Here is a 12,962-nt window from a genome sequence, read left to right as displayed (position 1 = left end):
GAGCAAACGTTGTAATATTTCTGTTCTGTCTTTACATTAACTTAGCAGGAGCCATAGAAGTAGAAAGAGAAAAGAAGGACAAGGAAAGCCCAGGAATCATTTTAGAAATGAGCGTCCATGGGGAGATATCTTCAACAAATGGAGAAATACATGTCTTAAATCAGGTTTCTCTGGCATCATCACTAATGAAGGAGAATAGGAGTACGATGGGACGGCAGCAGACGTAGGGGTGGTGCCTGCAGGCCGAAGATTACGTAAGTTAGCGTTATAGCAGCACTACCCATCTTTCTTCAGGGTGAAGTGGTAGTCATTATCGGCTAGGTCTTCTAGGGTGAAAGTTTGGTTGTGAACTCACATCATCTCTTATATTCTTCGTCTGTTTGTTATCTTTTTTAACACGTGGGACTTACTTTTCTAGCTGTGTCAAATCTTATTGCAATCACATCGTGGAAGCGAACAAATAATCACTCCTCATAGAAACACACTTCCACCCGTTTCACGAATATAGTAATGTATTTCCTAGTTTGGGTAATGATTCTTGGATCAGCACGTTGTGTTAAGGTTACTTTATAATATAAACAACAACAAAAACTGATTGATGGAAGAATGTGAATGACTCATTGTATTTTAGTAACTGCGAATGCATTTGGCAGAAGGATGGGATTGAAAGGAAGTCACGTTGGATAATGTCATTGTGAACGGACAATTGAACGCTGTTTTCATAGTGTTTTCTTAGACAGACAAAAAACGAGGAAAGTGACTTTTATATTAACTGTACCACCATCTTGTCGCCAATTGAGCAATAAATTCGTACAATATCTAGAAAAATTTATGGTGGTAGGGTTTAAATCGCTCTTTAAGTACACATGTAGTAAACAGGTGGCATTGTCATCAGCACAGTTCAGCCGGAGTATTCCTAATTGCTTAACCAATACTAAAACTGAAGATTTGTCGTCAGGACTTTTCAACAAGACGACCTAATGAGCATTGAGAATGATCGTGCGATGCTGAAATAAATTTCGAGTAATCCAAACCATACTAGAATTGGGATGATGTCCTTTTCGTGTAAATTTAATGTTAATTTCTTCTTGATTTTCTCCTAGCACGTAGTCGAAGATGAGATGGGTTTGACTACAGTCAGATAAGATCTCTTCTTTTTTGTGACCGCTCCGGTGGCCTAGTGGTTAGAGCGTCCGCGTCGGATGCGGGAGGTCGTGGGTTCGATCCCCGGCCGAGTCATACCAAAGACTTACAATAATGGTACTAACAGCTACCTCGCTTGGCACTCAGCATTAAGAGGTCAGTGTTATTTATGACTGGTCGGCCTGGTGTCAGGATAATATGACTGGGTGGGACATCATGCTAAATATCTGCGGCATTATGCCTCAGTGCTAGACATCACTACAAACTGCCACACTGCAGACATCGTAGCGATATGACTGAAAAATTGTTAAAGCTACGTTAAAAATCCAAAATACATCACATCACATCTTTTTTGTGAGGTATACCTTCTATAAACAAAATTAATTCTCTTTAACTTTCTTGTAGCAAACGAGGAAGTTGATTGCCTTTCTATGCAATATCACACGATGCGTTGTGAAGGACAATGCTAGAAAAGTGATTTGTGTTCCATCAAACGTTTGATAAATTCGGTTTTTGCCCGAGCCTTTGTGTCCAGTAATCAAAATGAAAAATAGATGGTGAACTTACAGTGCCTTATAACACTGACTGTGTGATTTTTCCTCGATCACATTCAGGACGGATGATACAGCCATTCGGAAGGAAGTGTTTTGGGGACTACCACATAGAACACAAGCCATTTATGCAAACTCCACAAGTTTAACTTTGTAGCATAAAGAGACAATTCATACAATACCGCGTCACAGCGAATTCCGAAATAAAATAAGTTTCTGTTTTATTACGTGGATCAGTCACAGCACCATCTGTCGTCTGGGTTCTCTTTTTGGCGGTGAGTCACGATGTAAATATTCACACAGTACTTATCCATAGTGAGCAACATTTCGTTTCCAAGTGTGGAATCCAAAATATTTCCAGTTATGTACATCGTTCCAGTGTAAAGTCTGTTTGCTTAGATCTCTTGCAGATCAACGGCCATTTTAACATTTTCAGTGTAATCAGCCTCCTGATATCATTTGAATACCATAGTGGATGCAATTGTTCTTTGCGTTTCACTTGAATCTTTATAAAGTAGTTGCAGGGATCCCGATTGGCCGAGTGGTCTAAAGCGTTCACCGTTACGGATCACTGATACCTCTGTCTGCGTGGGTTCGAGTCTCGGGCTCGGCTAATGTGGGTATGTGAGAAAGCTTGCCGGTAGCTTCTCGTGGGTCGGCGGTTCTTTCCAGGGTTTTCCCTGGTTCTTCCTCCACCATTAATACTGACCACCATGTATAGCCTATCTTGTGCTGAAAATGGCGTTAAACTACAACAACAACAAAGTAGTTGCAAATGTGTTCTCGCAAGTTAGGAGTTAAAATATGAATCCTATTTTTCTGGTGTTGATTATCTGGACCCACCAAGGGAAGGTAGTGGTTGACCGTATACCGTCAGGCATATTCAAGGTAAGTTGTATCTTTATATTCCCATTATTGAAGTTTCACACCACTGAAACACAGTTTTTTTTATTTCATGGACCCATTTATATTTCATGATATGATAAATATTTGGGAGTGGGTCCATCCAGATATTTTGGCCATATCCTTCGATCGTGTTGCATCGATGAACGTTTCTGCTCAGAAAGATCATTCTTAATCGGAACTCTCCTCCTCTTTGTACTGAAGGGTGGTACTTTTACGGTACGGTCTTGTTGTTATGTATATTCATATTGTGTCTTCAACGTTTGGTTCATGACTTTAGATTGAAATGAACTATACGTAGGTTGTTGAGAAGTTTTAAATTCAATGTTAATAATGAATCTATTTGCAAGTTTGGGGTAATTTCCCATGAAATGATTAAGTCAAGTGGGTTCTGTTGCAACATGGGTATGCATTGTGAAATATGACACGCGCGGGGTATTGTGATATAGATAGAGTAAGAAACTATTGCGACGTAGAGCCATAGGGTGTATATAAGAACAATTAGTTAATTCCCTTTTATGTTCTTGTTTTGATATCAGTATACGGATTTATTTAATGTTATGTTTATAGATAATTTGAGAGGAAACATTTTCTTGAATTGTTCATTGAGAGCACAAAGTGCTCATTGACTATGGAGTAAAATGTTATTATGGGATTATTGAGAATTCAATCAGAGAAGGTTTTGGACAATTCCATTGTAATACGCCACGACTGTTGGCACTTCAGCATATTCAAGAATGCTGGTATATCAACTGGAATTCATTTGGAACACGATTCCTTTTATAAGTTTGATGGAACATATTATGACTGTTTTTGATTTAATTCATATTACAATAAGTTTCGCTTAAAATTTCATTTTATAACCTTGAAAATTAAATTATTTGCTAAGTTTCACAAAACTTGCTGGTTTTGCTTCTTTCTGTTACACAGTTTAGGACCATAGAGTTGTAACACTGTTTAGGACCATAGAGTTGTAACACTGTTTAGGACCATAGAGTTGTAACACAGTTTAGGACCATAGAGTTGTAACACTTGTGATAGAGAAGTAGCATATTTACTAAAAGACGATCTGATACACCCTCTGTCTATGCACATGAAGCTAATGGTGCCAAAGTAAAGAACGCGCTACCTATAAAGTTTTAACAAGGAGTACAATTTTAAATAGGCATTGACTGTCATATAAACAGCAATGATCAGGTTGACAAACTTGTTTTGACCTCTTCGTAATTCACCAGGATCAATCTTTAAGTATAATTTTCATGTATTTGATGGGCATCTAAAATCGTCTTTGAGCTGAAAGTATTGAGTGGATCCATCAAATATGTGGTCTTGGGAATCATCCGACTATGAGTGAGATTTTCTCACGAACAATTTAGCATAATGGAAACAAATGCTCCCCCCCCCCTTTTCAGTTCCACGTGTTTCAAGTTGATGCCTTCATTGTATCGGTACCAATGATTGAATTGACATATTTATTCCTGAGTGTGACTTTAGGATGGTGTTATAAGTATGATTGCCTGTATCAGATTCTAGCTGTTAGTAGTGACAGTCGGCCAGAACATTGATCCAAGCATTCTGGATATTTGATACCAGAGACTGTCAGTAGGTTCCGTGCTGTTGTTTATCTTTCCATGGCTAACTGAGCCTGGACCAGTTCATGCCCTTGGATAAGGCACAAATGTTAAATTAATTAAGATCCCTTATCCTTATCTCTAACCCTTACTAAAACAAGAGCAAAGTGGTAGAGCAGGCAGTTATGTAGCCGGGGCTTGGTACCGTAAGCAACACTGGTTTTTAGTTTTTGTGAAGATTTTAGCTTTATTTTACATAAAGTTGTAGGACCCGTACTTGGTATTTGTGTGTCATTTAAAGGAGACCAGAAACCAATGGAAATATAGAATAATAATAAAAGTACTGTAGCAGAAAACCTTATTCTGAAGTATCATCTGCGACTGTAATGCCAATATTTAAATATTGGCCTATCTTCTAGGAGCTGAATTTCCGTGACCTCGTATGCAAAATTTCCGCGCCTATTCGGTTACTTTCGGGATGTGACGTCATAGTAGCGACTCCAGCAACCCAAGTGGGAGTTGCCAGAGTAAAAGACAATACCGTTTTGCGTTGCTTACGGGTGTAATAGAACATTAAGAAAAGCCTGTGAACATATTTATTTTTCTTTTCCGAAAGATAAAGGCATCATGAAAGAATGGGTACATTATTACAAACGAGTCGAGCACCATACAGCACTATGTGCTCGTTACATTTCTCAAAGGAATGTTACGAGAGGGATCATGAAAAAATAGCAGCTCAAAGATACGCAAATGCTAGGCCTAGACTAAAAGTTGGCGCTGTTCCAGACATACCTTTGAACATTTTAAATCCTGGGAAAAGAGTTAAACGTGTGAGTTACGAAAATGGGCAGAAGGACGAGTAAGTGACCACAAAATGCAACAATCAATCCACATATCTTTTATCTAAAACAGCAGTGCTAAAAACAAATCCGATAGCCCGACACCCTGGGCCCCTTCTGGTTTTAGTTCCGGCCCATCCTGTATTCAAAGTGAGGTGCCCGTCAGGCTTGTCGAAACAAAAAGTGTTTGCCTGAGGAAACTTTGATCGCGCTGGTGAAATGAGTAAATGTATTTTCAAGATGTTGACATACATGCCTTAACACGGCACAATCTAAATCAAATCACCACTGTCGTAGGTGAAATTTAGATTTGATTTTAATCAAATCGAAGCTTTGCTAAAAATAAGATTCTGAACCTGTCGTGTTTCAAGAAAACACAATTTTCACTAATCTTATAAAAATTAAATTTAAAAAAAATGCATTGTATACATGTAGTATGCATAAACGGTAATCTGTATTAATTGGAACTGATATAAAACTATTCCTTGGGCAGTTTAAAAAGGAGCGATTAAAAAAAAAGGTCAAAGTTTCACATTAACTGTCTGACAATAGAACGGGGGAGGGACTATTGACCCCCCCAACTTGTCCCAATGTGCGACCGCCCATTTGACGTGCCTTTTCTCGCTGTGATACGCCTTATTATTCCCCCATGACAAGCCCCTTTTGCATATTCTGGTCAGTTCTGGCTAAATTGCAAAATAGCTAAAGTTTTGATTTAAGTACGCAAACAATAAAGCCTGTGTGACTAATGAACAGAATCCTTATCCTTACATTGATCTTGTGAAAAGGACTGCCCTTCGGACATACTTCCAAGAAACCATGTTCGACAGTGTGTGTATGTATAAGCACCAGCAATTGATTACCAAATAAACGATGCCTATTTTGTTGTTACTTACGATGCCATGGACTTCATTTTAACAGTTCAAATCTGCAGTCACAAGTTACCGTACATCTGGCAAATGTTTTTCTCAAGTTTTACGCCCCACCTTATTTTCTTAGGTTTAAGTGTTAATGCATGTAACACTGTTTGCTGATTAAAATATTTATTCAGAATTAGTTCTTTAGGGCCACATATACTGCATGGTATATTTTGTTTTATTCCTTGTAATTTAATCATGGTAATTAAACTTTTCATATACGGTAGAGGAATGTCAGGTGTTAACTGGCCGAGTTTCTTTGGCGGAAATGGAGATGCGATTTTGTTTGCAGAGAAAATTTCAACGTGATCATTCATTTAAGCTAATTGGTGACAATTTTATTCTTTTAATTATTTTTTTTTACTATAGTACTGTTGTAGTTGTTTAAAAAATCTGAAATTTACTTGAATAATGTTTAATCTTCACGTTCTATTTACTGAAGAAGAAAAAAAGAAGAAAAAAACTGTTGTATGATATTAATTATTTCGTCCAGTGCCGGGTTTAAACGTGTGTGCGTGTGATTTGAATTTTTAACGTAGCTTTAACAATTTTTCAGTCATATCGCTACGATGTCAGCAGTGTGGCAGTTTAGACTGTGGATTGCATACGTTATATTTAAAAATGGATTGGGGTTGGGTTTTTTCTTCTGACAAATGAAAATTGACAGACATAATGTAATAATCGGGACTTCGCTGCGCAAAATTGAGAGATATTACGAGATCGGGATGTAGATGAGGAAATACCCCAAAAATCGGGAGGTTTTTCTCCCGGCTTGAGAGTTGACAGGTATGAACTGTCCGGGCTTGTGGAATTTCATTCAGGACTTTAGTTTATTTAAGTCACCAGCCCGGGGCCTGTGCCTAACAAATTTCTTTTAATACTTACCAGTACAGTACATAAACTATTATATCAGACTGCAGATTCAACTTTTGAATGTGCAACCCAAATGTGGTCTCCTGTCTGCCTCGCTCGCCAATGTTTATGTTTGTATTCGAGGACTCGCTAGTATAGCGTCACGGTACCACGTGATCTGTCGTATCATTAAAACTCGGAAAAACTCGGCAATTTACGGAATCGTGGTATCTTCCACGCAATATAATCACTACCCGCTTACGATATTTCATTTATAAACATTGCAGTCGAATTAAAATCTGTAGAGAATTACATACGTAAAAGGAAAATTTTGATTTCTAGTCTCCTTTAAACCCAAATGTAACAGATGGGTAGTCGCTTGATTCTTAGAAATTCGCTTATGTGTCTTGACAAAAATCGATAATGTTGGTGTTGATTACATGTTTCAACATACGTAAGACATAAAAGAAACGACAATTTTCCGTTCTGTGATGGGATAGTACAAGTCTCTTGGTGAAAGAACTTTGCTATTCATGGGACCTTTGTACTGGCGAATGTGTTCGTCGTCGATGTGCTCTGTCAGAATTTCATGGTGACTGGTAGGACATCGAGCATATTTATAGACCCAAAGGTACAATAATATATTGACTTGTTCTCCTCCAGATTCATTTGACTTGTTCAAGAAACATCAGTCGTCCAAACATACTGTCGCGAGGACTCAAAGGTTCTATATCCGTCAAAATGTCACATAACAAACTTACCCTTCTGTTTTAATTCACTTCACTCTGTTCATCATTCATGGTTTCTGTTCTTGGTTCCTCTTTTCTTCTTGCTTTTGTTGTTGTACAGCCTATTCTTCTTGTTGGCCTTGTAAAATGTTTCTATCTCTTCATTCTGTTTCTAATTTACACTGTTATATTCTGGCAGTAATGTTAGTAAAGCAAGAGAAGCAGATGCCAGCAGTAATTCTTGCAACGATAATAGATCGCAAACATCCAAATCCAAATTCACTACAAGCTCTGGAATAGAAGATAACATCAGTGGAATAATACGAGTCACAGCAGTAAATGTAATATTGGCACAAATTCTGCCGGCGCCCTGATACATGTCCGGTATCTAGTTGAATTCGTTGTAAAAAAAAATCTTGTTATTCTTCAGTCAACGTCAGCTGTCATAAAAATTTAAGTGTATTGGTAAGACGAACAGACTTGGCTGCTCCGTTTATCTTTTGTCTCTCATTGCAACCCCTCTCCCCTACCCCTACCCCACATGGCACTGCTCAACTTAATTGAATGACATTAAATGATTAAAACAGGCATCAAGAAGGCGGTGTCAGACTGAAGAGGGCGGGGTCAGAATGTAATTGCGATGAAAGTTAAATTAGATTTGAATGTTTCTTGTGCCGTCTTCTGACCGTTTCCTAATTATTTTATTAGCATTTCCATCGGAACTCAGATAGCTGGTTCAAGAGGAATAAATGGGAAGATTTGCTGGTAAAATTCACTAATAATGAACGAGGAACTCTCCGTTTCCCTATAATTTTTCACTTTGTATACCGTTCGAGAGGCTTAATTTGAAGTAATAAAATTATAACAGGTTCTATAGCTTCAGTCACAATTTATGGCGTGATCGTTTAATTTATTTCATATAATTTAAAGAGTTAATGCTTCTATCCAGAATTAAATAGCTTGAAATGACTTCGAGTTATTATTTAAAAAATGCAAAAGTTCTCTTTATGTTAGCGAATAGCTGGAACTGAGGAATTAGATTACGATGTGAACGACGAGAGATTAGTTTCTGTAATTATTTAAGAAACCGATTTATTTATTGATATGAAGCAGCAATTAAATTTAACTTAATTTTAAAGTCTGGAGAGAGATATTCCGGAGTAAAACGAAGATTTGAGATTTTCTTTATATTTATGTATTGAAAATTATTTCAGAATTGAGCTCCATATTGTCCAAGATTTATGAAGTCGTATATGTTGAAAATCCATACACACAGCATGAACGTTTGCAGCAAAGTGAAGCCGTTCGTGCAAAGCGTGTAATAAATTTTCAAGGTTGATGACTTCATGAATCCATTAAAATATGAAGCTAAATTCTTATAATTGGTTGTAAAAATAACAGTGAATCTCAAGTAACAAATAACAGTGAATCTCAAGTAATCAATAACAGTGAATTTCAAGTAATAAATAACAGAACACTACTGTGACCATTGTTTACAAATATTTTAAAAGTACACATGAATAGTGCATGAATAAGTAAGTAGTTCTTTTCCTGAGTTATCAACTAATAACTTTTTTTCCAGTTAAATGCTTTCCAAAAAGGCTTGATAAAATATGCAAATGCAGAGGTACTGTGACCTGGCTAATTATATACTTGTCCCCTAGATGTGGCATTACACAACACAAGTACTTCTTGATTAAGTTAGCTTAGGCATTTTCTCGAGATAAATGTCCCTAAGGCTGTGTATCGATAAGGGCTACTTTAATTCAAATTAAGTGGGTGCACGATAATTTTAGCATCCGCGCTGAAAATAGGTCGAAATTTTGTGTGCGTGCTTACATATGCAGAAGATGAAGACGCTGATGAAAGTCTCCAAAATTAAAAGCCCTCGCTGTCATTACTGCCAAGGGTCCGATGTCCTCGCTGTCATTACTGCCAGGGGTCCGTTTTCCGAGTATTATGTACGTTATGCAATATTACCCCACATATACAACATTAAGTCGCTCCGTTAATAATTAATTGTCTTATTTCGATACTAAATACCAAATTTTACAATAGTCTACCACATTAAAGAACATTTCATTTTCAATTGCATTACAAAACCAATTGGGTCCAGCACTCGAGGTTCACTAAAAAAATGTTGATTGTTTTTGTTGCAAGTTTTGTTCGTTGTCAGTTTTAAATTAACTTTCAAAAGAAATCTTGTTCTGTCCGCTTTTTGCTCTAAAAACGTAAATCAGAAGTTTGCTCCCGATCGAAAACAAGTTGGTAGTGTCTTGCACTGCTAATAAGTAGAATACATCTACGAAGGGAGGTAACCTACGAGTTTCATATTAATCCGTCGGTAGAGTGAAATATTGGAAACTGTAGTGTTGTTTTGGCAGCTGTTTAATGCTATGGACATACTATTTTTCTTTTAACCGAATTCAGCTTTCCACACATTGAAATGTATACGTGGCTGACATTTACAAAACAAAAGTCTGCTGTGTACGTTGTTGCTATTTTTCAAATGAGCATTCGTTCTCTAATATGGAGTAGCACTGAAAACATCCCAGATACAGACTCACTCTTTAACAACACGGACAAGATGGAGAAATAAAAAAAAAACTAAAGAACAAGTTGGAAAATGTCAAATAAAATATCTTTTACTTTGCGCAATAGGTTATAATCCCAAGTTTTGGATTTTCAAGTTCTATTTAAATTACGCGACAGGTTATACCACCAAGTTGGTTGATTTTTAGTGCAAAACTACAGATAACCATTATTTCATAATGTCATTACATCCAGGTATATCCACCAGTTTTCCATAAACAGTTGAAGATGCGATTTGTTTGAGTAAACTTTTTCTCCCAAATTGCAGTATTTTCAACTCTTTTATTAAAGTTTGTTTTGAAAGGTATGCAGAATAAAATATAACAGTAAGATGATATTCGTGTTTTTTTTTTAATGTATGGGCCTATCATGGAAGGTTATTTTAGTTATACCCATTCTAACATGTAGCATACGGGTCTTCATGTATGTTTGTTGTATGTACAGGTAAACTCGACTTTCATATAGAACATAATTTAACTGGCAAGAAAGCGATTTATTTTATCATATATGTATATAAATTCAATCAGTTTGAAGAACTTAATAAGCAGCTGCATCCGTTTCATCTGGATGTGAAATATGTCAGCTATGGCCCTAATTCATGATATGTATGTTAGACAAATTGTGATGTTTGCGAAGGTCGAAAGTAAAGCTGCTTTGTGCACTGCATTGCACAGCACATGCGCTTTTTGACTAATGTAAGAGTAAACTTTTTGAACAATAAAAAGTATTTGCTTCCCTGTATTCTCCAGTGATTAAATGTCCCAGTCTAATTGAAATGACGGTGAATGGATCAGACCACTACATCATTTTCCGCAGACGACAGTGTTAATGTTAGAGAGAATTTCATTCTCACAACCAGTATCAAGAAGACAGAGGTGATGCACCAACCTATACCTAGAAAACCTTACATAGAACCTGCCATGACAGTAAATGGCCAAACAATCTTGGCAGTGGAAATGTATATCTACCTCGGCAATATACTGTTACGTGCAGTACCTGATTTCAGAATTGCTAAAACACGTATGACCTTTGACAGACTACGAACAAATATATGAGAACTCAGAGGCATTCGTGTTGCCAACCCTGCTCTATACACGTGAAATAACGAAAATATAAAGACGACGTGCCAAGATACTGAACCATTTTCACATCTGCTGCGTGAGGAAATTGATGAGGATAATATGGCAGGACAGGACCAGAGACATTGAAGTTCTCACATGGGTAGACATTCCAAACATCCACGTTCTGCTGATGAAATCACAGATCAGATGGACTGGCCATATCACCAAGACGTGATGAGAGCGACAACCAAGTGTTATGCATATTTAATTTGTATTATTTCTTGTACCTGACCAGTAACATTTATTTTGCAAACAACATAATATAGCTAAATATTTCTCTATAATTGTGGATTAAATATGGAGATCATTATTAGTAGTAAAAATGTTTACATGGATTTGAGTAAAGATAGTCTTGATTCTGACCATAGAGACTTTTCCAGAGTGGAACTCTCCGATTATTCCAAAAATGGTTATTGCGAGCTAGGTCAAGTAAAGGGATATATAATATTGTTTACAATGGGATTATTCATTCTTGCCTTAACATACAAAGCAGAATCAGTCTTACTGTTTTCTTCAGTATTTAATTTGGGTGGATTTATTTATTCAAATTATTATTCACTGGAATTGCAAAGTGCTAACAATATTCTTGAACTAAAATTTTAATTTGGAATTATAGTGAATTCAGACAAGAACATTAACGTCCCATGGATTATATTATTGTGATACATCAAAAGACTGTTAGCATATCTCCACATAACAGGACATTAATCCTTAGCACATCTGAGATGACAGGCACATCAACGCATTCAATATCGAGTATCACTGGGATTCAATTGGAACTTGATACGTTTGGACTTGTGATAGAACATTTAAGACTATTTGGGATTTAATTCGCAATACCGTACGTTCTTCTTAAACTTTTGTATTCTAGGGAAATAAATTACTTGTTTAATTTTATACTTGTTGGTTTTCTGTTACTTAGTTTAAGACCACAGAGTCCTAACACAAGAAATAGCTTCTACGGCGAGGTGAATGAGGTAAGGGTGGTCAGAAGAAACGCCTTAAAGATTCTCTCAAGTAATACTACTACTACTACAACAACAACAACAACAACTACTACTGCTACTAATAATAATGAAGACTTTGTATAGCGAATAAACTTAAGGTGGACTAAGTGCTTTACAGCATTAGCCAACACCTAAAAATATATATAATGATATGTTTACAAATAACAAACACAATGAAATTAGAAAAGAGAAAACATACTGCAAAAATTAAGGTAAGGAAACATTATTGGGTCATTAAATCTGTTCTTGCAGTCGAAATAGGTGAGTTTTAAGAGCGCTCTTGAATGAGATCACTGTGTCTTTGTGTCTAAGTTCAGTGGGCAATTCATTCCACGTTGCTGGGTCCTGGTATGCAAAAGAACGTTGTCCACATGACTTAATTTTCATAGTGGGAATAATGAGTATACGATTGTAAGAAGAGGAGCATAATTATCTTGCTGGTGTGTACACATGGGTGAGGTCGAATAGGTATTTTGAACTGAAGCCCGTCATTGAAACGTAGCACAGGGAACACATTTTGTGTTTGATTTCTGGATCGAATGGATAGCCGATGTATGGTACAGAGCAGGGGGAGGTGTGCTCTGAACGTGGTACTCTAAGTACAATCCGAGTAGCTATATTTTGAACTTTTTGAAGTTTCTGGAGTATATATTGAGACGAAACAGACAGAATTGAGTTACAATAGTCCAGTCTTGAAAGTACTAAGGAACACATGTGTTTTAGTGACATCAAATGAAA

Source organism: Sinohyriopsis cumingii, chromosome 1, assembly GCF_028554795.1.
Source record: "Sinohyriopsis cumingii isolate HCF-2022 chromosome 1, ASM2855479v2, whole genome shotgun sequence".
Classification (NCBI taxonomy): domain Eukaryota; kingdom Metazoa; phylum Mollusca; class Bivalvia; order Unionida; family Unionidae; genus Sinohyriopsis; species Sinohyriopsis cumingii.
This window is presented reverse-complemented; position numbering follows the sequence as displayed.